Here is a 27079-nt window from a genome sequence, read left to right as displayed (position 1 = left end):
GTGTGCGCTTGCCTGCCTGCCGTGGGCTCTGGTCCAAGAGGAGAGCACAGGAGAGGCAGGCTGCAGGGGCTGAGTTTGGTGCAGTAAGCTGTTGAATGCTCTGGAACAAGCAGAAACAAGGCAGATTCATGGGCTGGTGTGTCCTGTCACTGCGCTGGGACAGTGATATTGCAGAATGCACAGCATTTCTGAAATGTCTGCAAATGATTTGTCCTTGAGAAGTTGCAAAGTTAGATTGCTGCTGTTAAATCTAACACATAACTTTCAACAACTAGGCTTATGTTTGTTGTGTTTAGTGTGATAATGGTAAACCAGTATAAGGTTTTTCATTTTGTATTAGTCCACTTACATTTTAGGGAAAGACACTGATGGGGCCCAACGAACAATACTTCAATCTAAATGTCTTCAAAAACATGCTATCTATGCGACATCTAATAAAACACGAAAGGCAGATTCCTTTGGGATTCACCGAAGTGCTTTGGTTATGTGTCTTGTTCGATACCTGTTATTCTAGAAACAGAAAAGAGACTACTTTGTGATGATGTTCCTTTTATCCTGTGTGAACCACTGACACAGCTTTTGAGCAGTAATTACACTGCATGGTTTGTTTTTGATCCTGGGAAATGGACATCAGTAGCACAGAAACCAGTTTAAATTATAACGGAAGAGGACAGCTCATAACACAACACAGTCTTAAGTAGGTGAGCATACATAACACATCATTCTCACAGTATTTCATTCATCTTTCTAGGTGATATATTGTCAAATTAGACATTTTGCCTTTTATTATATTGTGCTTTATGGCCCAGTTGTCCGGGGTTGGAAAACTGCTTTTTTAACATGATTTATTGTAATAATGCGCAGCAGCAGAGGAAGCAGACATGTTTCAGCTCTAGGCTTTGAGAGTGTTTAACCAGTGAATTCTTGACATTTAAAATAGTTTTTTTTTATATATATATATATATATAAATACATTTACTGTTGAATATTAAGTACTTGATTGTTTACTTAAACTATAAAAAGTAACTTTGGGTGCCGGTCTGGTAAATTGACATGTATCTGTTGTTTTGCATGTGACGCTTTCCCCTCAGCCCTTTTCTTGTAGGCCCTGACCCTCTGTGGTTTATACAGTTTGGTCTGCTGATGCACCAGTGGGGTGTTTCCTAAACTAGGCTCAGTAATCATTCTGCAGTTGAGATTTAGCGGCCTGCCTAGCTTCATTAGCCCTGTATTGGAGCTCCCAAGGGGCATCTTCACACTCACACAAAAATACAAACATACTGTACACACTTTGAGATCTGAATGCATTTATCACACATTTGTTATGCAGTAGTATGGTATACTCCTCACTTCTTAATACAACATATTTCTTTCTGATGAAAATACTGATTATACTATTTTAATAAGACACTTAAACATTGAGGATAAGATTTGTTGTAGTCTTTTTGAAGTCAGGTTTTATTTGAACCTTTAGCCTTTAAAATGATTGTTTTAGTAACCTTGGAGCATGTGTGGTGTTTCATGTGCTGTAATTGTTTTTTATGTATGGATTTATATTTTTTGCATTCTGGTAAACTTGTCTACTCACAACAAGTCTGTACAAGTATCAATATGACGTGCAGCACCAGATCGTTTTGATTGGGTATGACGTTATATCCATGAACCATTTGAGCCAGCGATTTGTATAGGCTTTTGCTCTGTGGCAGCTGGCCTATTGTATGTCCATGGAACTTAATACATGCTTGTTATGGATACAACTACTGTATACTATTCCCACACACTGCTGGATAATGTGTTGGTTGGCTAATAAAGAGCTTAACTTTCAGCCTTCAGTGTTCTTAAAATGGCTGTTTGCTTTGAAGTGCATGCTGCTCAGTGTTCTCGCACAAATAGTCCCACAGCATGTCAAATGTATATTGGAGTGGAAATGTTTGTCACTTGACTGGTTAGTATATGCCAATCCTGTACATACAGTGGGGCAAAAAAGTATTTAGTCAGCCACCAATTGTGCAAGTTCTCCCACTTAAAAAGATGAGAGGCCTGTAATTTTCATCCTAGGTATACCTCAACTATGAGAGACAGAATGAGAAAAAAACATCCAGAAAATCACATTGTCTGATTTTTAAAGAATTTATTTGCAAATTATAGTGAAAAATAAGTATTTGGTCAATAACAAAAGTTCATCTCAATACTTTGTTATATACCCTTTGTTGGCAATGACAGAGATCAAACGTTTTCTGTAAGTCTTCACAAGGTTGTCACACCTTGTTTGGCCCATTCCTCCATGCAGATCTCCTCTAGAGCAGTGATGTTTTGTGGCTGTCGCTGGGCAACACGGACTTTCAACTCCCTCCAAAGATTTTCTATGGGGTTTAGATCTGGAGACTGGCTAGGCCACTCCAGGACCTTGAAATGCTTCTTACGAAGCCACTCCTTCGTTGCCCGGGCGGTGTGTTTGGGATCATTGTCATGCTGAAAGACCCAGCCACGTTTCATCTTCAATGCCCTTGCTGATGGAAGGAGGTTGTCACTCAAAATCTCACGATACATGGCCCCATTCATTCTTTCCTTTACACGGCTCAGTCGTCCTGGTCCCTTTGCAGAAAACAGCCCCAAAGCATGATGGTTCCACCCCCATGTTTCACAGTAGGTATGGTGTTCTTTGGATGCAACTCAGCATTATTTCTCCTCCAAACACGTCTAGTTGAGTTTTTACCAAAAAGTTCTATTTTGGTTTCATCTGACATTCTCCCAATCCTCTTCTGGATCATCTAAATGCTCTCTAGCAAACTTCAGACGGGCCTGGACACGTACTGGCTTAAGCAGGGGGACAGGTCTGGCACTGCAGGATTTGAGTCCCTGGCGGCGTAGTGTGTTACTGATGGTAGCCTTTGTTACTTTGGTCCCAGCTCTCTGCAGGTCATTGACTATAGGTCCCCCCGTGTGGTTCTGGGATTTTTGCTCACCGTTCTTGTGATCATTTTGACCCCACGGGGTGAGATCTTGCGTGGAGCCCCAGATCGAGGGAGATTATCAGTGGTCTTGTATGTCTTCCATTTTCTAATAATGGCTCCCACAGTTGATTTCTTCACACCAAGCTGCTTACCTATTGCAGATTCAGTCTTCCCAGCCTGGTGCAGGTCTACAATTTAGTTTCTGGTGTCCTTTGACAGCTCTTTGGTCTTGGCCATAGGGGAGTTTGGAGTGTGACTGTTTGAGGTTGTGGACAGGTGTCTTTTATACTGATAACGAGTTCAAACAGGTGCCATTAATACAGTTAACGAGTGGAGGACAGAGGAGGCTCTTAAAGAAGAAGTTACAGGTCTCTGAGAGCCAGAAATCTTGTTTGTTTGTAGGTGACCAAATACTTATTTTACCGAGGAATTTACCAATTCATTCATTAAAAATCCTACAATGTGATTTCCTGGATTCTTTCCCCCTATTCTGTCTCTCATAGGTGAAGTGTACCTAGGATGAAAATTACAGGCCTCATCTTTTTAAGTGGGAGAACTTGCACAATTGGTGGCTGACTAAATACTTTTTTGCCCCACTGTATAGGTGGTTTCATAATGTGGTTAAAGGGGCTCACTCTTCTCAATACTGTACATTGATTAAACAATATCACAGTGTAAGTGCAAGTTATAATAGTTTTCCTTTTCCACCCTGATAAAGGCAAGGTCACCAGAAATGTGAATTTAGCTTAAAATAAAAGAGGTGTGTGACTTTTAGCAAATGAGATAGTAATTGATATACTAAAAGTTATATATATTAGATTGATGTTAAGTATGGTGAAATAACTCAAACGTATTGTAATCTCTTGAACTGTCACTGTGTAGTAGCTTTTTAAGGTTGCTTGATCAGGGTGTCCGCGGGGTCTTAAAAAGTATTAAAAGTTGATAAATCAATTTAGCGAAAATTAAGGCTATTAAAAAGTATTAAAAAGTATTAAACGGCATTTTCCAAGGTATTAAGAAGGTCCACAGCAACGACAACATGAAACACCCTTTAATTTACTGAAACAACATGTCGGGAAACCCCCTCAAGGCGGCCCCATGCATAGCGTGCCATAAAATGCTGCTTCTTATTTGAAGTTTCGTTGCCTTGCTCCGGGGGGGGGTTTAATCTGCTGGTGGACTACCTGAGAAATATACAGCAGGAGAACACGCCGTCCACCGCGGAGAATAAACAGAAGGGCGACCATGACAACCATGCTCCGGGGTCTTCTTCGCTGCTTTTGGTGTATTTTGTGGCGGCAGCAGCGCCACTTACAGGCCTGGCATATGTACTACATACGTACTACTTTTTGCATTTGCATTTTTCTGTATGAGGCCCCTCGTGGGGCCGGGCTCTAAGCCAAACTATATCCGGTCACAGAGATCTGCTATTTTAAAGTAAGGTCAACACATATCTACCCTAAATATAGTCTATATTAAGAACGAGAAAAGTCTTAACATATATATTGTTTTTTGTAAACATATGACAAATGTGTGAGGGGGATGACGTCAGAGCATCGTCCTATGTGCCGGGCTTGGCCCCGGACAGCCCGAGCCCAATTTAACCCCTGGGTATTTGTGAGGGAGCTCCTATATGGCATTACCCCGCTGAAGCTCATGAAGTTTAATATTTAAAATTTCAAAGTTTTGTCAATTGTTTTGTTTATTGGTCAAATACTGGTTTCTAATGGTTTCTGAGGAGTTCTACTGGAATGAAAGAACACAGAAGCAACAAAGCAGCATGCTGCATTAACCCTGACCTTCACAGAGAGGTTGAAGTTCATGTGGAGAGGAGGCTTCAGTATTCTGTCTGTGCTATCTTACAATCAATAGTAAATGTGAGATAAAGTGTGTCGCCAATGTAACCGGTTAGAACTCGAAGTTGCGATGAGGTCTTAAAATGTATGGAAAGGGTCTTAAAAAAGGTCTTAAAAGGTATTACATTTGACTTCAGGATTCCTGCATATACCCTGTAGATTGTTCCAAATTATTTTCTGGTTTCAGTACCAACATTGCAACAGATCACTTTGATTAACAAATCAAATGCAATATAATTGTTTTCATGCATTTGGTCTATTGTGATCAATGAAGCCATTAGATGATAGTGACCGCTCTCCTTGGATGTACACTTTGTAAAACAGGGCCTCTGCTCTCCCTCTGAAGTTTTATTATATAAAGGTTTATTGGCCTCTTCTGATTTTAGAGGAGGCCTGCCTCTGCTATGAAGCAAGATAATCTTTCACATACTGACCACAAACATATAGGCTGAATGTTGGTCATAGCACAGTGCACACATTTCACACATACAGGAACTATTAGATCATTCTGGTTAGCACTTCCGAGCTTGAGGGCAGACCCCCCCCCCCCCCTCCCCCCTCTGATGACCCCTTTTCTCACAGATTCAGTGCATCCATCATTAATTTCTTCAGGGTTCCTGTTAAAGTAACCTGTGTATGTCCGTAGTGATTTCTGAGTGTAGAGGCGATTCACAAAGACCAAACCACAATGGTCACGATTAGGGATGCACGATATTGGTTTTTTGAAACCGATACCTTCCTGCTTATCAAGACCGATACCGATAACCGATAATAAAAAAAAAAATACGCCACTAATTATTTTAACGCATGTGTATTTTTTTTCCTTGGCCGCCCCGTAGTTTCAGAGCACATCGAGTTTAAAATGCCATCTACAAGCTGATGCTGACAGCCAGGCTTGGAATTTCGTCATTTTAGGGGCAAGGCCATTTGGCCTTCCCGTTCACATTTTTTTTGAGGGCACAAAGGCCACATGACAGGGCACAAAGGCTGTTTGGTTAAATTACGCTGGTCAATCAACATGACTGAAAAGTGTAGCACTAACGTCAACACCAGTCGTTTTACAAACGGCTGAATAGCAATAGTGTTTCTTAAACGTATACGTTAAGTTCAGCCATAAACCACATAAGTCAGTCAGGGGTAGACAGTAAGGGTAAAATTGTATTGTCACTGGCCCCACCATTGTAACCACTGGCCCGGAGCATTTGTCCACCAAAAAAAAATCGACTAATAATGAAGAAAATTAACACATTTGTTGCAATAATTTATGCACTAACTACATTACTACTTGTACTACAACATTTTAATCATCAGTTCTTCCTCATTTTCCTCAATTGTTCATATTTGGTTTATTAAAATAATGATATTGTGGTCATTGTTAAAAAATGTCTGCTATTATTATGAGTATTATTATTTGTATAATGCACTTTCTGCCTTCCTGTCATTAGGAGTTAGAAATGTAATGGCTATATGTAATTGATTTGATTAGAACCTTCATTATCCTAAACTGCTGGGACATTTCGCCAATACCTTTTATATTGTCTACTCTTCACTAGGGGTGTAACGGTTCACAAACATTTCGGTTCGGTACGTACCTCGGTTTTTAGGTCACGGTTCGGTTCGGTACGTTTTCGGTACAGCAGAAAAAATTATCACAAAACATAACATATTTTTTTTTAATTATTATTAAACTGTGAATAATGTATTCACTCAAATAAATGCAAAATATAATAAAATAAACATTAAAGTGCAGCATTTCGATGAACTGAAATAATCTGTATTTGAACTTTACTGTACTAGTACTCACAAAACATAAACTATTAGTTTTGGGTTTTTAATTATTATTAAACTATGAATATTCACTCAAATAAATATAAAATATAATAAAATAAACATTAAGGTGCAGCTTTTCGATGAACTGAAATAATCTGTATTTGAACTGTACTGTACTAGTACCTAAGCAGCCAGTTTGACATTAGGACTTGCTTGTCATTGTATTTTCATGTTTTTTTAAAGAAAGATGAACTTGTCCACATTGCTTGCCGAAAGGGCAGATCTGCTGGCACTAACAATGTCTCCTGCTGTGGAGAACACCCTCTCGCTAGGGACAGAGGTAGTAGCAGATACAGCCAGGTAGTGCTTTGCTAACATGGCAACATAAGGATATTTGCCGTTTGTAATAGCTTTGGCTCGGTCTGAAGTTTTTGCGAGTGGTGGAGGCTTAAATGCTAGCGGGAGTTGGGTTTGCACTTCAGTCTTTTGGTACCGGTGATATTCACGTTCGGGTGATGCCTTTTCAAATGAGTGTGCAAGTTTGATGTATTGCCAGCCGCGTAACCAATGTTAGTTGAACAATGCCGACAAACAGCTTTGGTTCGGTCCACCTGTCTTTGTCCGTCATCCTTGTACGTAACTGCGAAACCAAAATGTTCGCAAACCGGAGACTTCAATGATGCTGGAGGATTTTCAAGCTCAACTTTATCTGCGTTCGCCATTTCGACAGTTCCTCAAATGACTGACTACATTTGAACGCATCCCTCTGACCAGCTCGTCCAATGAAATGACTTGCTCGCTCCATAGAGCGAGCAAGTGGGGTGCAAATTACTCTGAATGCTGCGACGCAGCACCGGAGATTACTTCCAAGAAGTTGTTCACGTTCTCAATTTTTTACGTTTAACGTTATATGCGTTCGGTACACTTCGGTACACACGTGTACCAAACCGAAGGGCTATTCGGTACGGGTACGTGTACCGTTACACCTCTACTCTTCACTTACTTGTCAGCATAGGTCGGCATTGATGTACAGAGCCGACAGAAGACCTTGTTTATACTGGCATCATATTGAGAGGTGCAGTGACGCGTCCTGAAACCAGGAAGTAAGCTGCTGGTTCCCTCCACAAAAAGCAATGGAATTTCTCCACAGGGTTTTGGAAAATAGCTGGAAATAAGGTCTGTGGAAAACAAACCTGTTTGATAAATGCACGTTTTGTTCAGCCGGATAATCTCCACATGTCTACCCTACTTTTATAATTTTCGAATCATAAATCTAATCGATAGATTATAAAAGGGTTTTAGGACGCGGCACTGCAGCCAACTCCCTGTCACTCTCCTTTAACTCCTCCAGTGACTTTCTTTTATTTGAAGATTGTTTTTTGCCCGGCGCTTGGCCGGTTACCGCTCGTATTAAAAACATTTTGGCGAATGGTTAGGTGGCACGATAGTCTGTAGTGAAGAAGGAGCGCCCTCCCGCTCACGGGAGCCTGCTCGCGATGTGCTCTGCAGCAAACAGCTGTTTGCTGCGGAGCACATCGCAAGCAGCAAACAGCTGTTTGCTTTTCCCCCCAACAACGACAACCGACTCACGAAACACTATGTTGTAGCGTTGATAAACGAAACAATTTAACTAAATTGCTAGTCAAAATACCAATACCACAGGACTTTTTTTTTTACTTTTAACAGGGGCCATGGCCGTCGTGGCCGTCGTGAAATTCCCACCCTGCTGACAGCCCCGCTCCTGCCGCCCGCTTGTGGCAGACCACACTTCCACGCTCACCGGCAGGCACCGACTGACCATCTGGAGGACCGGGAGGGTGTGTGTATGTGTGGCCCGAGCGAGCGAGAGAGAGACCTTACGTGCATTGTTGTTGTTAGCATCTGGTGCTAGCTAGCTGCGCTAACGGATATAAGGAGCTGTTTAAATGAAAACAGAGGAGCGACATTTCGCCACAACTGCGCCGAGCACTTGACTTTATGCAGGAAGCCAGACAGTGGGACATTGTACGAAAAGTCAGCACACTCAGCACGGATACATGAACATGATTGCAGCTTCCAGGCAGCTTCGGTTCGAGCATATGCCTTGAGTTGCGCGCACGCACACACACACACACACACACACACACACACACACACACACACACACACACACACACACACACACACACACACACACACACACACACACACACACACACACTTTGTATTGTATTATTGTCTTCGTACGCTATTAACACACCATCGTAGCGATGGCGATGTTTCAGGTGACTGATCAGGTTCGAAGTATTAGGGAGCGCTGGATTTGTGAAGAACTCCCCTCTTCCTAAACCACTAATACCACAGTACTGGCAAAACGGGAGGAGCCGAGTGAAAAACAAGCGCCCCTCATCCCAATCCACCCACACCGCAGTATTTTTTTCTTTTTTTTTACCCAAAAAATATATTGTATATTATCGGGGCTATTAATACTGTTATCGGGTTTATCGGGATGACGTCATAATTCCTAATATCGTGCATCCCTAATCACGATACACTGCAATACCGCACAGACAGTCTGTGAATTACAGCAACAATATCAGAGGTATGAATAATGATTTAGCACTGATTGTGGTTGACGTGTGTCTGGGTCCGTGATGACTGAGTTATTGGAGTCATGTCTTTATTTGCTTCAAACTGGACATCGATTGGAGAGCCTTATTCTGAATTCTGTGCAGTGTTTTTTTTTTTTTTTAATCTTGACTGTTACAAGTTCAAGCACTGTATTGCCCCCCACTTTGAGAACCACTGCATTAGGGGAAGTGTTAGGATAACACATGCCATGATGGTTTCACTGCCCACTCATTTTCCGTATTTACATCCCTCAGGCCCAGGCTGTGTCTGTTTGGATCCAGGGTCCTCCAGTTAGCCCCAGCACATGTAGGCTGGACCAGCTCCTGACTAAAAAAAGGGTATGGCTTCTCTTATTTATGTAACCTCCAAAGAGGCAGAGTTAGTGGTTCAGGAAAATGGGTTGACAAGATTTTAAGCCTGTTTTTAAATCTCTTCACACATGACAAGGATGACATGAGTGGGCACAAATCTAAGTATTTAGATCATCTTGAAAACAAATACATGACATCACAGCCTCCTACCTTGTGTGTATCTGTGCTGCAGTGAGAGCAGAGGGACAGCTGACCTGGCACATAACTCGGACAAAGACGTGGGAGACGGTGCAAATAGATTGATGGAAAGTGAAATGCAGAGCACCAGTACAGGAGCAAAACCTACCAAAGGCCATATTGAGTATTTTCTGAGTACTTTGGAAATTGTACCACTACTGCTGTGACAACATTCCACTTTTTGAAGGTCACATGACTATTACTGTGAAAAAGTAAGTTTGAGGAAGAAGTGTCAGTGTGTTTCTTGCAGAGTGAATTTGAAGCTGGCTTGTATCCATATCAAGCTGATAATAATCACTGGCTTTATACACACAGGGGCCTGCTTGCCTTTCTGAATGACTGGTGGTGTGGACAGCAGGTTTAACTTCTGCACCCTGTCACCCATACGATGGCCTGGTTTTGAAACAGATGCTTGTGATCTAAAAACTATCTCCTGTAACCCTGCCTCTGTCTACCCCCTCTGACCTTGTGCTGATTGTAGGAAACAACATAATATGGAAATAAGACTATTTGTGCATTAAAAGGCTGAGCAGGGTGTTTATTTTAGGGCTATGGGTAATCGTAACTAATCAAGTGTTGTACTGAGTACGTTTAATATAAATCAATAACTTCAGTATAAAAAAATAGAATCACAGGCATGAAACTCTTTCAATAATACATACTACTTCCATTGGCAGAACTGATTTCAAATGTGGCAGACATAGGCAGCTTCTTGTAAGCATGTAGGTCACCTTTGTGATAAATAAGCGAGGCTCAGGTGCACGGCCACTTTCAAACTGAAATATTCCCAAAACTATTATGATCAGCTCTGTGTCCCAGTGATTTCAGCCTTAACATAATTAATGTAGTTTATCTTCTTTTTGGTACACCTTGCTTGCACTACAGAAAAGATCCACTTTGGCCTCTGTATTTTCTTTTTGCAGCAGTTATCCATTAGGACACTATTTAGTCCCTGTCTGACTTGCATAATGTCTCCATTACAGCCTTTGTAGCTTTGACCTCTACAAAGAGTTATGATATAGGGATAATTATTGCTTTGTTTAGGAAACATTGCCCTGTTGAAATTTGAAAACAGCCAAGAAGGGACAATAATGTGTATTTAAGCTGTGGTGCTCAGGCAGGGTTCATTTGATACTATGGGGCCTAATGCTTGCCAAGAATGTATTCCCACCCCCATAACAGCCTGGGCTAATGACACCAGGCAGAATGGAGACATGCGGTTGGAGCCAAATTGTGTCCCTGTCATCAATACGTCACACCACGACCTGGAAACGGTTGGGCAGGTTGAGGTTTTTCCACTCTTTGGTCTTTCAGGCTTTAGTAACAATGTGTATTTCAAACTGTCTTCTTGTAAGTAAACAAGTGGACCTCTGCCACTGAAGCCCGCCCTCTGATATCTGTTCTATTTAGCAGGGTGGCTTGTATAGTCATGAATACATCGTGAATTCATGATACCCTCTTACTTAGCATCACATTTCTCATTGAGCATCCATTGTGTGGTTGTATGTCTTTCCAAGCAATGTGCAAGTTTAGCAATGTTGTGGCGTGTCTCACAGATGTAGGCTGTGAAATAAGTTGTTCAATATTGTCTGATTGAAAGACTGTTTGTCGTGGAGACTGACATGTTTTTATAGTTTTACAAATACAGACAGTACTATTTCTACAAGTACTCTTTATCTTGCAAGTTGTATTGTTGAGGCTTTGTTTTCATAAATTAAAATGTGGATGTGTTAAAATTAGAAATGCTACAAGAAATGTAAATATTCACTGGTGTAGGGATATACAGTTATAATGTACAGGTTTTGAGATGAATTGTACAACTATACCAAGTTATATTATTGAGTGACATGGCAGAAATAGTGATCCAGCATGTACAGGGAAGGGCTGCAGTACTCAAACAGGTTGAGAGACAGATGGACAACAGGAGTAGGAGGTAGCCATACAGAAAGTGAGATACACATAAGGACAAGGATAGACAGGGTCCACATTAGACAGGACTCACCTTCATCCCCTTTTTGAGGATTATTTACAAACAGAAAGAAAGAGAAATCTACGGTGTGAGTCTTACTCTCAGCTATTTTACAAGCATCAGCAGTCTTTTACCAACAAACCCACACAAGAAACAAACCAGGCATGCATCAGTAATTATTTCTTTAATTCTTTATCGTCCCTTTTTAATACTTTGTAAACTAACAATTCATTTGATTATTCTACAAATAGTCAATAATTAATTACCTAATACCTAGGGGTGTAACTAGTTCAATAAACATTGATTTTGTTTTATCAATGCAAAGTGAAAACATTGATACATACCAATTTTCAAATATACCTTTACTTTGAATTGACCATGGCATGTTAGTTGAAACGACAACTTGGACTCAAAGAGGAACTGATTCAAATGTGCAGGTCAAAGGTCAATGTCACTGACCAAAAAAAAAAAAGGCTTTGGGCCCGAACACCAGGACTGATATGCTAATTATGACAAAATCTCTCAAAGGTACGATATAATTGTAGACATGGATTTTAAATGCAACTTGACTACTTGGGGGAGGCTAATTGAAAAATATGTCTTGATAAACAGTCATCCCTTAATTTTCTGGTAGTTGATTAGCTACTAACTGACACATTCTATTTAGCACTAAAACACATTCAGGCTATGTCAGTATGTTTGGTGGAAGAACACAGCCTCTCATACACAGAGAAGATGCATATAGACTACATGGCTGAGAAGATATAGACCTAACAGTAATGGAGTAACAACAACAGCAACTGACCCTAGGCAAATGCACACGTTGAATGTTACAGCAGTGCTGCCAGCAGTATTTCACAGTTCCAGATGTTGCCCGCTGTTAGCTTCACGGTTTACCAAGGTTATTTTAACGGTACAGATGGTACCTGGACACATTGCACTGACACACAGGATCCAAACAAGTGCTATTACCTTAACACACATGGAAAGCCCTCTCTTCTCATAGCGTAGCTGCTGTTGCTTCAGGGCACAGAAATCAGTTGGTTAACAAGCACCTGAACTTCTACGATGATTGTCTATGACACAGACTATGGGCCACATGAATAAACCATGAGTAAACAGTGTGGCTTTAACCCTTTATGCCTCAGGAAACCTGGCGCTATTCTCATGCTCGACCGCGGAAAGCACTATGCGTTTGTGTAGGTATTCTGATATAATGTGAGTGTGTTTGTGTTGTGCAGAAAAAGATCGAGAGAGATGAACCAAAGATGTCCATCAACCCTGTCTTCCTATAGAAACCGTAAATAAGTACTATGTTAAAGCATGCTTAGATGGCTCCATACACTAGTCACTGTGTGGGCACTTGCATGTAGCCATTAAGTTTGTCCTACTTTCTACAGAAGGCTGTATTTGATATGCTTGCTGCACTGCAGCTCTCATGTTTGTACACATATTCTGTTTGAAGGCAAATGTATTGCCTCGTTGATGTTTAACAACAAGCCAGAACCCAGCTGTTTAGATCCAGGAGTTTTGTGTTTACAATAAATAAACTCAGTCATGTGACATGTAGAGTCACTTTATTAAGCAGTTAGGTGCAGTGCCCTTAGGAGTTCAAATGTCAGTCACCAAGATAATGATGTGAATGATGTTTCCACTCTGGAGACACTATGGAGCCATGCTTTGACATTAAAAGAGCAGCTGCATGAAGCAAGTGTCCTCAGGTGGTATGTGTGTTTGATAAGTAACCCATTCATGAGAGATCTGCACACATGTACAGTATGTGCACTTCATGCAAATATACTGAAGTACTGCATGTAATCTGGGGGTTACAATGATTGCTAAAGCAGGACATAACACTGCAGACCATCACTGTCTCCCAGCTGATAACCACAGTAAAGACCACAACCCCCTAAGCTGGCATTTAAAGCCAGCGTGAATCACACATACTATGTCAGACAGGCAGATTGTCTGTGCTCCACACATCTTCAGGGTTTTGCTGCCATTTTAAAAGCACAGTGTGGCGCCCAGCAGGGTGGGAATTTCACGACGGCCCCGCACTTTGGCCGTGATGCCCTGTTAAAAAAAATGCAATTCACGGCCAAAGTGGCCTTTGTGCCCCTGTCAAAAGTAAAAAATGTCCTGTGGTATAGCAATTTAGTTAAATTGTTTCGTTTATCAACGCTACAACATAGCGTTTCGTGAGTCGGTTGTCGTTGTTGGGGGGAAAGCAAACAGCTGTTTGCTGCTCGCGATGTGAGCAGGCTCCCGTGAGCGGGAGGGCGCTCCTTCTTCACTACAGACTATCGTGCCACCTAACCATTCGCCAAAATGTTTTTAATACAAGCGGTAACCGGCCAAGCGCCGGGCAAAAAACAATCTTCAAATAAAAGAAAGTCACTGGAGGAGTTAAAGGAGTGACAGGGAGTTGGCTGCAGTGCCGCGTCCTAAAACCCTTTATAATCTATCGATTAGATTTATGATTCGAAAATTATAAAAGTAGGGTAGACATGTGGAGATTATCCGGCTGAACAAAACGTGCATTTATCAAACAGGTTTGTTTTCCACAGACCTTATTTCCAGCTATTTTCCAAAACCCTGTGGAGAAATGCCATTGCTTTTTTGTGGAGGGAACCAGCAGCTTACTTCCTGGTTTCAGGACGCGTCACTGCACCTCTCAAATGATGCCAGTATAAACAAGGTCTTCTGTCAGCTCTGTACATCAATGCCGACCTATGCTGACAAGTAAGTGAAGAGTAGACAATATAAAGGTATTGGCGAAATGTCCCAGCAGTTTAGGATAATGAAGGTTCTAATCTAATCTATAGCCATTACATTTCTAACTCCTAATGACAGGAAGGCAGAAAGTGCATTATACAAATAATAATACTCATAATAATAGCAGAATTTTTTTTAACAATGACCACAATATCATTATTTTAATAAACCAAATATGAACAATTGAGGAAAATGAGGAAGAACTGATGATCAAAATGTTGTAGTACAAGTAGTAATGTAGTTAGTGCATAAATTATTGCAACAAATGTGTTAATTTTCTTCATTATTAGTCGATTTTGTTTTGGTGGACGAATGCTCCGGGCCAGTGGTTACAATGGTGGGGCCAGTCACAATACAATTTTACCCTTACTGTCTACCCCTGACTGACTTATGTGGTTTATGGCTGAACTTAAAGTATACGTTTAAGAAACACTATTGCTATTCAGCCGTTTGTAAAACGACTGGTGTTGACGTTAGTGCTACACTTTTCAGTCATGTTGATTGACCAGCGTAATTTAACCAAACAGCCTTTGTGCCCTGTCATGTGGCCTTTGTGCCCTGTCATGTGGCCTTTGTGCCCTGTCATGTGGCCTTTGTGCCCTTAAAAAAAATGTGAACGGGAAGGCCAAATGGCCTTGCCCCTAAAATGACGAAATTCCAAGCCTGGCGCCCAGCTGGACTTCTGGAAATAATAGGCTTGTTTTCCGTGTCTGCAAATACTTTGTTTCATGTTTACATCATTCTGTTGTTTAATTCTTTGTGACACCAACCTCATTCTTTGATATTAAGTCCCTCTGATACAGCGACTGTGATGGTGTCTCGAAGATGTTTTTATCTTCATGGGTATTTGTTTTGGTGGCATAATAATACAGAAGGGGTGAGGCAGCGGGCAACTTTGTCATTCTTGGTACCTTTATCAGAGAGCTCTAACGTAAGGAAATTAAAATGTAAAACGTTTTCAAAAAGCATTCTGACGACAGCACCTAAACCTTCATATCTTCATGTAGCATGTGCTAATTTGATGATGATCTCATGATGAAAATATTTTCAATCTGAAGTAATATAAAGTTAGGGCTGTACCCGAATATCCGAATATTTGGTCGTTGGCCTACTATTCGGTTTTCAATTTCGTTATTCGGATATTCGTTTTAAAAAACAAAACGTTATAGACTTAGGTCTCATTCACACCAGCCTTGTGGAGTCCGGTTGAATCAAACCCTGGTGCGTTTACCCGCTTGATGCGGCTCGTTTGGGTCGGTGTGAGCGCAGTCCGAGACCTCTGAAGTAGGGGTGGGCGATATGACGATATATATCGTCGTGACGATATTAGGTCTCCACGATATGCTTTTTCAGAGATATCGTCCTATCGTGATAAAAAAAAAAAAAAAATTGAAAAAAAAAAAAGGGGGGGGGGGAAGAGGTTCTCCGTGCGCGGCGCAGGGGGCTATGACAGCGGACGGAGAGCCTCTTCCCCTCCCGCTCCCCCAGCCTCACCTACTGATTTTAATTTCACCATATATCAAGCCCGATCGATTTCACAATGTCAGCGCACCTCTGCTTTCGTTCAGTCCGAGTTGTTTGACACGCTCCCAAAGTCCCCGCCCCCTTTCTTTGCAGCGAGGGAAAATACACTGTTGGCAGTCTGCACACACAGACTGGATGGACGGAGAGTCAGATTCTGATGTAGAAGAATTAGATTTAGTCCCCAAAAAGAACTCTACGTCTGTGGTATGGAAATATTTTGGATATAACACAACAGACACGGAGCAAACAAATGTAATTTGCAAAATGTGCAAAAAAGGAAATTTCAAAGCGACAGATGGCAACACGTCGGGCTTACGAGACCACCTCAAACGCAAGCACCAGAAAGAGCATGCAGAGACTGTAAGAGTGCAAGGTCCCCCGCGTGTGAATGCACAATCTACCGCAGCGACTGCACCAAAACTACGATAGGGCAGGCATTTCATAAAGGGGCTCCTTATGAAATGACTAGCAAACGGTGGAAAGACATAACTGACGCGGTGGCGTTTTATGTTTTTCCCTTCAGTTATGCTAAAGTCTTTTATTACACTTCAAGTCTACTCTAAAGTTTACATTTTAATTGTTTGGCACTGACTTTTCCTCATTGATGTTTTATGTTTTACCCTCCTTTTCATGTTTATTGATGTTCACTGCTCACTTGTTCATTCAGGGATTCATTTCTGAAATAAAACCAGCTTGAAATGCTATTTTGGTCTGTTACTCCTTTTTGTTTTAGTTTCTGTTACCTTGTAGGTGCTTGTACTGTTAAGTAACTTGAAAAATAACCATAATAACCGACATGAAAAAATATCGTGATATATATCGTCTATCGTGATACTGCTTGAAAATATCGTGATAACATATTTTTCAATATCGCCCACCCCTACTCTGAAGTGAACTAAACGACCGGACTCTGGTCTGCTGAAAAGAGGTGGTCTCGGACCGCTTGCAAGTGAACTCTGGAGAAGTTCATCGCTGGTGTGAACGCAGTCCGCACCAAAACATAGGAAGCGTAGTATTTACGTGTCACAAGAACGCGGATGTCTTCAAAATCTTTAGCGAAAGAGTGAAGCAGAATTAATTGTTGAACAGTGTCGTAACAGTAAAAATGCTCCGTCAACTATACATAAAAGTCAGAGCCACCTGTCGTCGGTGAAACCTCCTCCTGACTGCAGAACGTCTCTCATTATATGTGTTATAATGTCCACTAGTCTGTTGATATGCTGTCCAGATTAACAGCAGCATGAAAGTAACCAGCCGATGCTCAATGGCGGGGGCTACGGTAGAAATGACTGCAGAATAACGAAATGAATGCCTTGAATAAACCGAAATACATGTGTTGAAGCGCGTGAATATTCGCACCTCAATGAAAAATGGTATTCGGGACAGCCCTAAATCAAATACAACCTATTATTGTAAATAAAAAGAGTGTTGCTCCTTCTTAATTTGCTTCCTCTTAGTCTGTATGTACACAATCTTAAAAACAGGTACTATGTTGTGCTGGTATTTCATTTGCAATAAGTAAATGGAATATAGTTTCCTGCATGACAGACATAATTCCTAGTGTTCTTCTTAATTTACCTGCACACAAATATGATTAATTTACAAGAAACCTTGCTTTTAATGATGTCTTTGTCTTTGAGTGCGTTGGTCATCCTCGTCAACATTGTCCCGTTGAGTGGGCAAAGTAGCATGGACTGTGTGAGTGAGGACTGGGTGAGCGAGGACTGGGTGAGCGAGGACTGGGTGAGTGGGTGGTTATACTATGTGTAATATTACAGTTTGACACAATGCCTCAGTGATGCTGTAATACAGTGGACAAAGGAGGTTAGGGATTTTTGGATTAGAATTTAATTTGTGAGTATCTATATTGATGCCAGATTCAAATATTAACAACATAATCATATTTTTGTTTAATTCCACATATCCAGATTTATTGACAAGGGAGCTTGCCATTATTTGCGTCAAACACATTATTGCCATGACCAATTTTTCTTAGCTTTTATTAAATAACTTAAGGTAGGGAGAGACGGAAAGAAAGAATACAGGTCGGAAGAGTTGGGGGGTTACATGCACTAAAGCTCAGGTTAAACCCCAGTTGACTAAAAAAGAACCTACAGCCTGATGGTGTTAATGCTCTGCACTGTAGCTGAACAGTTGTTAAGAGGAGGTGGTGGTTTCCTTCCTGTGCAATTCTCAACCATACTAACACCAAAGCACAGATGTGAGAGAGCACATCTACAGCAAGTAAGCATAAAGTAGTAGCCGCGCATGGAATCATCCCCTCCCTTTTACATTTTCTCCGTTCTTCAGTGACCTTGCACCGGTTAGAATGACACACAGGAAAAGGAAAGCATGTCCTGTTCCAGAGAAGTGGCAGAGGAGGCTGTACTCAGAGCATCCCATTGCTTAAAGGCCACAGGGCTGATCTTTGCAACACTCATGTACTGGCTGAGTTACAGCAAGACAAACACATGACACCTGTTTCTTAACTCAATGTCAGTTCCTTTGGTAACATGTGAGATCAAAGGTTAACATTATTTAAAAAATATCTGTTGAGGTCCTACTGGTTCTTGTAGTGTCCCACGGCAACACAAGCAACCATTAAAAAGACTTCAGAAATAACCATATTTAATATTTAGAGTGGTCTAACTGTTCAGGTCAGAAGGATTGAATTGCCATTTCTACACTGTAGCTGCTGAGCATATGACGAAAACACCTTTGAATCTTTGAATCTGATGGTTCTTTAATAACGTGACAATACCATCATTCATCTGTATACAGTAGTGCCTTCACATTGAACATTCATATTCAATTTAACATGCTATTCTTTGCACACTATGTACTTAATATCCTACTTTTATTTATATATATATATATATATATATATATATATTGTTAGCTGTAATGTGCAGAAGTGGTAGAAGTACTCAGATCTGGTACTTGAGTAAAAGTAGAAGTACTCAGATCTTTAGTAAAAGTAGAAGTACTCAGATCTTTAGTAGAAGTACTCAGATCTTGAGTAAAAGTAGAAGTACTCAGATCTTGAGTAAAAGTAGAAGTACTCAGATCTTGAGTAAAAGTAGAAGTACTCAGATCTTTAGTAAAAGTAGAAGTACTCAGATCTTGAGTAAAAGTAGAAGTACTCAGATCTTGAGTAAAAGTACTCAGATCTTGAGTAAAAGTAGAAGTACTCAGATCTTTAGTAAAACCATAATAACCGACATGAAAAAATATCTTGATATATATCGTCTATCGTGATACTGCTTGAAAAATATCGTGATAATATATTTTTCAATATCGCCCACCACTAGTCTAACAGTTTACACACTGAACAAAACTCTGCAAGCTAAGCTGGTCTTTCATTCGTGCATCTAGACATAAGGTTGCATGACAATCCACAGTGATAAATAATACAAAATAGATATTGCTGAAATTGCACATTGCATACACATGTATTAACTTCTCCCAACAATAGCTTGCTACTCTGTATGATCATTACTTCGAAATACAAAGTATGTGAACAGTGCAGACAAGTACCTGCATTACCATAAGACATGAGGGGAGGGGGGAAAGGTCTGAGAGAGACCCCAGTGGGAGGAGTGATGCATACTGTAGCACTGCTGTTCTGCAGCGCGGTGCCTCCCCGGACACCAGCCTGCTCTCTAGTGCCTATTCAGCACCCCCCCCCCACACACAGGTGTCTGCTCAGTTGCAGTTTCCTCTTCATATTCATATTGTCCCCCCTTTCCTCTTCTACTCCTCACAAGGTGTGTGTTGCTTGTTACTCACCGCAGGCTGTTTCTCCTGGGGCCACTCAGAGTCTGTCCAAAGAGCCGCCGGCCACTTCCTGCATCTGTGCCAGATTCCATTAGAAACTCTGGACCATACTCTGTTCTCCCCGGCGTCCGTTTGAAACAGCTTCCGTTAGAGTGACGGTAGCCCTGAGGGAGAAGATTGAATCCTGGGTGGCTGGAAAATAGAATACTAGAGGTATCAAGGGCTTTTGGGAGATGCATAAAACACCTTGTGAATTATTGAACAATCTATTAAAATGATCTGTGTAATTGTATAAATAGAGAGCTAGCAGCAAAAGATCAGTATTGAATGACTCTTATGTGCTGCATTATCTCTCCTCCAACTGCACAGACTCCAAGGAATCCTAAACTAGCTATGTGATGAATAAATCTAGCAGATTAATTACCACCACTTCCTATAATGTCAGTGTTAATGATTTGTATCGCATCAACCCAGCAACAAGTGAACAGGCGCATTGTAGTGTTTTGTTCACGTGTTGTACACCTGCTATGGGTGTGGTCGCACGCCATGTGATAATGCAGGGTTTGGAAGCTTTTTATTCATTAACTGTGTTACTGAAAAATGTATTGGATTGTTTTAACTACCAGATCAATGTTTGACTGATTTATTTGAATGTGGAATGAAAATAGTTCGCTATGCAGCATCGCATGCTTCTGTTATACAATGAGGTATTTTATTTTAAGAATTTTTAGACGATTGTACTCATTTTTACAAAGTTCTGTCGGTTTTAGCCATTAAAGAGCTGCATAGAAAAACGTGTATACCAGAAACTTTTAATGTGGTTTCACTGATTTGCTGCCTTTTTTTCTTGATCCTTCCTGACAAGTCTGGATTTAGGTGTGTTAAAACATCCCCTGTGCAGTGCTGATAGAACTGATATGTAGTACTTGAAAATGGATTGAAAAACAGGGAAAGCTATGCTTGGTTAAAGAAATCTACAAAGCATAGAGAAGAGTGTAGTGAAACCATCATGCCGCAAACAAATTAAAGTATTGCTCATCCTTTATTGAAAGGTTATTCTTTGAACACACAGTTCATTTGAGCGTAGAGGTGTTTTATAGACAGTGGGGAGTGAGTGGTATGAAAGCACTACCTATCTAAATGAGGAGTTGTGAGCAAACGGAAGATGGTCAGTTTGATCGAACCTTAAGGGGTGTAAAGACAGCAGGAGACAGAAACCCTGCCTTAAATCCCACTTTGTTTCCTGCCCTTTTTGTCTTTGGTGTATCGAGGGAGAGCTGCGATGGATTCAGGACAAGAAAAAGATGGTTTCATATTTCTGCTGCAGTGTGCTCCTCGTTCACTGCAGCATCGTCTCTCTCTGCAGTGCTAGCGAAGGCTTCACCTCGGCCTCAAAGGCCCAAGTGTGGCTGTACAGTCGCTTGCCAAATTGGGTCTAATATTTTATTCATATTTCCAAAAGGTGTCCGTGACTTGAGTTTGTAATGTTTCTTAGGAGCTTCTGTCGAACGTTCTTTTAATGTTAGGGTTTGACTGTTAGTCAGCACAAAAGAGGAACAAAGGTCATGTTGAGCAAGGACATAATACAGTGCTGATTTATCCTCATGCTGTTGGTGATGCAGGCACCATGGGACCCTACGTATCGTACCGTATAATGGCCTGTTTTAGGAATGTCAAAGGAATTGGTTGTGTTTTTTTTTTAAGCCAGAAAAACTGTTAGGCGTAGCTCCCTCATTTGAGAATGACTCTGCTCAGATTGCACATCACGTTTCTCAAACTTTTCCATACCAAGGACCACTTAACCAATAATAAAACACTCGCGGTCCACCTAACTCCACACATATCCAAAAACACATCGTTTTTCTAGAACACATTACAAATCGCCTGAAAATGGTACAAACAAGTGGCAACATGTGTGACGAAGGGGTTGCGCTGGGCTATATCATCATGAAACTTAAGCTCGCTCCATTGCGTAGATATTCCCGCGAGAGTGCGGAAAACTTACATTTATTTATTGATCATATTTAGTTTTTCTTTATGCTATGGCAGCCCTAAAATAAAATGCAAAGTCATGACTCCTAACCCTGGTATCATGACATATCCTATGACCAGCCATTTCACAATACACAGCCTTACATCTGAGCCCTGAGTGGTGATTGCTGAAAGTACACATATGCCACAAATAACATTAGCAAAGGGTTTGATGCAATTAAAGTCTTGAGGATTATAACTTCAATGTACAGAGCCCTGTCGACATAAGACCTTTGCAGCTGAACTCTAATCTACGTAGGCCCAGGCACAGTAGCGGATGATGGGCATGGCTTAAAGTTTGACCATAATATGTGATACATCTCTGTGTGTGAAACAGCTGTCCTAGAATTAAATGATTCCTGACAGCAGAGCTCTCAGTTGCGCTTTTAACTTCTCTTAACTGGGGGGCGGAGGATTTGTATCAGAAGTTTGCTGTATAAATAGGCTGTTTATGCAAATTGCTGCTAGCTTTTTTCTCTGTTGGCAGCCAGTGACCTACACTGTTTCTCTAATCAAGGGCCCTCCACAGCTTAACAGAGAGGAGACCATTTATGAAACCACAAACTGTCTGATGATGAGAGCAGGGATGATGCGCCGACATGGATCCTTACATGGTTGTGACTTTCATCTTTTGATAAATGTCACTGAAGAAGAAAAAGGAGATCCCGTCTGAATCCTCTTTGTAGCCCGGCGGAGGGAGGCCGGGTTAGCTTCTCTCTGCCTGACTGATCTCCCATGTAGGATATCCCCAGCAGTTTTCATCTGTGAGCCCGTCTCCCTCTTCCGCAGCCATCTGCTCAGATCCGTGTGTGCTCTGCAGCTGCCAACACACTACACAACACCGTGCTGTGCTTTCCAAGCCAGCACTGCCTGCCTGCCTGCCTGCTTTCCTTGCTCACGTAAGCCCTGTCTCAAGAGGGAATTCACTCAGGTTGGGGGTAGGTGGATTTGTGGATGGATAGCTTGAAGCGCCTTTTGTGACTCACTTTTGCATTGTGTTTGGAAGAAATGGAGGTGCATGAGACAAGCTTACCAAGGGATATGAAGGTGCATGTCTTTCATGGCTTCAGCTTGTCAGGTACGATATGGCACCATCCCCCAATCCATGCAGTGCTTGTTCTTTGACTTCCACCTCAAGCTGTATGTGATAAGAATCCCTAAAACCATAATATGCTATACAGTTTTAAGTATATATCATAAAAAGGAAATGTGATATTGGCTAATATTTTCCAATAGGTTTGTGATTATTTGCCAACAAACTGCAGTAAATTAACATGGCAGTAAAAGTACACTTTAAAGAGCATGGAACTGTTGATGCTCGAGGTTGTGTTCAGATCAACAATAACACTGCTTTAAAAATGCAAGCGGCTGCTTTGGTGTGGGCGTGTTGCTACGTGCTACAGGGCACCGGTAAGAAGATGAAATACAGGAAGTCCATTTGGATGGCTCATCACATGCTAGGACACTGATCAATTCCTCTGTATGACATTACCTGACAGAGAGCCTATTTGGGATTGAACACTGTACTTTTCCATCAAGAAGAAATGTCGAATGGCAATTGTAGTAACACTTTCTTAATGTTGAATAGCAGTATCAACAAACAGGAGACAAGGCAGTTGTAGTCAAATATCAATTCCTTCTTCTCTTCATTTTTCTTTCTGCTTCGTGTCCCTCTTTCTCTCTCCCTGCAGTTTTAATCTGCAAAGTGCACGTTGGACCGTTAGTGCAGTAAATCTGAACCCGGGACGAGCCTGTAGTGTACCGCAGTGCTGCAGTCAGCAGCAGCATCCTCTCTTGACTGCAGCTCACTGCAGGCGTCTCTGTGACGGACTGCTGCATTGCTCTTCAATGTAGTGATCAGCTGTAAAGTTAAACACAACATGTTTTGTAGAATCCAAATCCTAAAACTGCTCATAAAGCAAGTAATTAAACTGCAGAGATGGCTAAAGTAGGCAATCGAGTTTAGAGACCCCTTGCCTTGTGGTTGTTTATCCTAATTTATGCAAACATGCACTAATTGAACGGGCCAGGATTGACTCAACTGTTCACTTCAAAAGAACTCAAATATAAGACTTTTGTTTTGTTATGTAATGGGGCTTGTAATTATGTAAAAGTCTTGATGTTGACAAATGACTGTTGTTCCCCTGTTATGATGTAGTTTGGGTGATTATTTTGTATTTATAATAACTCAAAACTGCAGTACAAATTGACTCAAATACAACTTTAGCTGCACCACAAGTATGCATTAATTGTTTGTTCTTATTGTGTCTAGCTTGTTAAAATAATGGGTGTCTTATATTCAGATCAGTTTCATATCCCTGTTGTGTAAACCTTGATTGCATCTGTAATTGCCCTGCATGGTTTGCTTTTGATATAGTAAGTGTAGCTGGTGTGTGTGCTTTCTTGCGTGCAATTAACGTAATAGTGCTCTTCCTTTCTCTATTACTCATCTAGAGTTATTCTGGAAATCAGTGCACAGTTCATGAAGAATGACCTTCATTCAAGGACAAACCAGATATCCTTGCATTTGACTATTTCCTTCTTGTTTAACTGTAGCTAATGCAATATGATGTAGCTTGGCTTAGAACGGCAACACAAGCAAAACTAGGCACACTGACTTTATGACTGGTTTGATCTATATAATGTCAGCAATGTAAAATATCTATACATTCTTGCATATTTCTGTAAAACCTATATCCACATTAAAGATGATTTTCCATCATCAATCTAATTGTGTTAATATTGTATTGTTAACCCTACAATATTCTCACAATATCAATACAAGGGGATTAATAATCTCCTTATCTCCCACCTACAAGAAAGTATGCTTTCAGAGCCCCCCCCTCTCAACCCACTGTGTTCTCTGATCCGCATCAAAGACGGATAATCCAAGAGGACTTTGTCGCTCTGTGTGGCAGATTTACCACCTCTCCTTTTATTGGGGTCAGGCCATCATCCTCATCACCTGGTCTCAGTCTGACTGGTGTCCCATTGTGTTATGATTGAAACCAACGGGCAGTGAACGTTGAATAGGTCCTTGGGAACATGGGACACCTCTCAGCCGGGGAAATTGATGTGAGGAGAAAGTCACCTTCATGTTATCATTACGATGTCGTTACGAGCATGACTCACTGGCGAAATAGGGTATAGGCTGCTCCGCACACAGCTCTGTCAGGGTGACATCAACTCCACTCTCCTCATTTGATTTGATCCGCTACAACTAAACCAGGCTAAAACCTCAGCAGTGCCACTCCCCTACCTCTCCTGCACCATTAGTGAATTCAAATGTCCTCATAAGGCAGCTCAGATGTGTGTTAATGGTATCTGACCACCTATCTTACCCTCATTGTTGCTATAGTCCTCTCTACAGCAGTGGCCTGCACCGCGGGCAGACACTTTGAATTATTCGTAGATTGAAGTCGCTCTTAGCGGTGGATCAGCTACGGTTTGAAATCGTGCACAAACGCATGATTAACCAGGTTGATGAATTATGCTCAAGATCTTCATAATCTGTGAGGGTTTTTCTGTGTTGTGATGATCCTTCTCTTTGTCTGGTTAGTTATTCTGAGTATTCCAGACTGGTGTACTAAAGCCTTTACAGTGAGTGTATATCTCACTCACTGTAACTCAGCTGTGGGAAACTACAGGAAGGATGTATTCGTTGTGCTTGTGTCGGCAGTGTGAGGACATGACTCCATCTAGTGGTGGAGGCATGAAGCAATCCTTTGAAAAAGGTGACACAATGTCAAATACCTTCACTTACCCCTCTCTTTTTGACTATACATCTAATGTTTATTTTATATTAAAGGTTCTTTTCTAAATTCCATGAAACAGACAACCAAATAAAAGTGACATGGTCTCAAGAGGCACCTTTATTGGATTGTGTTTTGGTCATGTATAACTCTGCAGCCATTGTTGAAGAACATCTGAATCTAGTTCTTTCTGAGGTTAGCTAATGGACTCTGTGGTCTTTGCACAAATGTACATCCTGGACTACACTTAGGTTTCCGTCTATGTGAAGGATGCCTGAGATCCATTTTGCTTTAGACAGTAGACCAGTTGTGTGATTCCAGGCAGGGTCACTGTCGAGCACTTTCTCCTTGTTTTCTTTAATGACCCTCTCATGCTCCTCACCCACCTAGGATGTGTTGAACGTCAAATATGCTCGATATCTTTATTGGCAGTCTTTTAGTGTTCACGGTCGAACGTGACCAGGTAGAAATTGTGATGAGTCTCCTGACATCATTTGTTGTGGCCTTCATGTTTTCCTGTCTTCTTTGCTCTCTGCACTGTTCTTGCTATAATCTCTAACTAAGGCTGCGGCCCCACGAGAACGAAAACGGCTAAACGCATAGGATTAACGCAAACGCAATCGCAAACGGCTTCCGTCCACATGCAATAATTATCCGGATAGTGTCTGCCCACACGAGACCGCTCCGTTTAGCTCCAACCGCTGGAGAAGCTGCAGTACATATGCAGGAGCCTGTAGGTGGCGCTGTAACTTCCTCCACAAAAGCAGCGAAGAAGAAGGTTGTCATGGTTGCCCTTCTGTTTATTCTCCGCGGTGGGGGCCGAGGGAACCGGGCAGAGTTTTTCGCCAGTCAGCGTGTATTAAAGTTGAAATCTTCCGGACAAAATTATAAAAGTGCCGGTCAAAGGTCTTCTTTGTTATTTATTGAGCTTTAAAACAAATGAATAACGACTCTATATAATATAATGATAAAATACACGGAGCCTCTCTTTTTCCTCCCTCTCTTCGGACAGCGCCAGTGTCTGTCTCATGCAGCAGCTCATCCAGTAATCAGTGACCCGGCCGACTGTAAAAATAAACATATTTATAACTAGTTTAGGGAGTTTGAGAGGTAATTAAAATAGCTAAGGGTGATGATCTGACTTGAAGTGTGTGTTTTGCTGCAGCGGGAGGAGCTGCAGGGGAGCAGAGCTACGTGTCTCCGTCCTGTCAGATTAGACTTCACTCGCGAGAGAAAGATAAATAATCTGAATTCAGGGTGCAGTTTACTTTGACGTGGGGGTGAGCAGCAGAGGTGGGGAGAGGCGGGGCTATTGCCTCATCATTATTGCTGTAGATGTTGCACAAACAACTGTAGCATGGTCAATAGCGTCCGGAGCACGATAGCAACTCTGCGATCCGCCATTGTTGTTGTTGTTGGTGGCGAAACACTTCAGCACTGGCGCGGGGTAAGCGGAGGTGAGCAGAAGAGGTGGGGAGAGGCGGGGCTATTGCGCAATCACTATCAGTGATCT

General features: G+C 41.5%; 1 protein-coding gene across 8 annotated transcripts in view; it reads left to right on the top strand.

The window, feature by feature from the left end:
* kcnab2a (potassium voltage-gated channel subfamily A regulatory beta subunit 2a) overlaps positions 1 to 27079 on the top strand; it is a 93804-nt gene that overhangs the window by 12099 nt on the left and 54626 nt on the right. Inside the window, exon 2 of one of the 8 annotated variants that reach the window (XM_071203112.1) lies at positions 8267 to 8397. The exons of 3 other annotated variants lie outside the window; for them this stretch is intronic. The gene's annotated coding sequence lies outside the window, so the exon portion shown is untranslated. Of the gene's footprint in view, positions 1 to 8266; positions 8404 to 9444; positions 9529 to 22874; positions 22893 to 26658; positions 26677 to 27079 lie in introns of those variants that run through there. 4 more of the 8 variants (XM_071203111.1, XM_034083848.2, XM_034083853.2 and 1 more) reach the window with 4 other exon arrangements.

Source organism: Pseudochaenichthys georgianus, chromosome 5 (assembly GCF_902827115.2).
Source record: "Pseudochaenichthys georgianus chromosome 5, fPseGeo1.2, whole genome shotgun sequence".
Lineage (NCBI taxonomy): Eukaryota > Metazoa > Chordata > Actinopteri > Perciformes > Channichthyidae > Pseudochaenichthys > Pseudochaenichthys georgianus.
The sequence above is the reverse complement of the archived record's forward strand: the minus strand, read 5'-3'. Positions and strand labels throughout refer to the sequence as shown.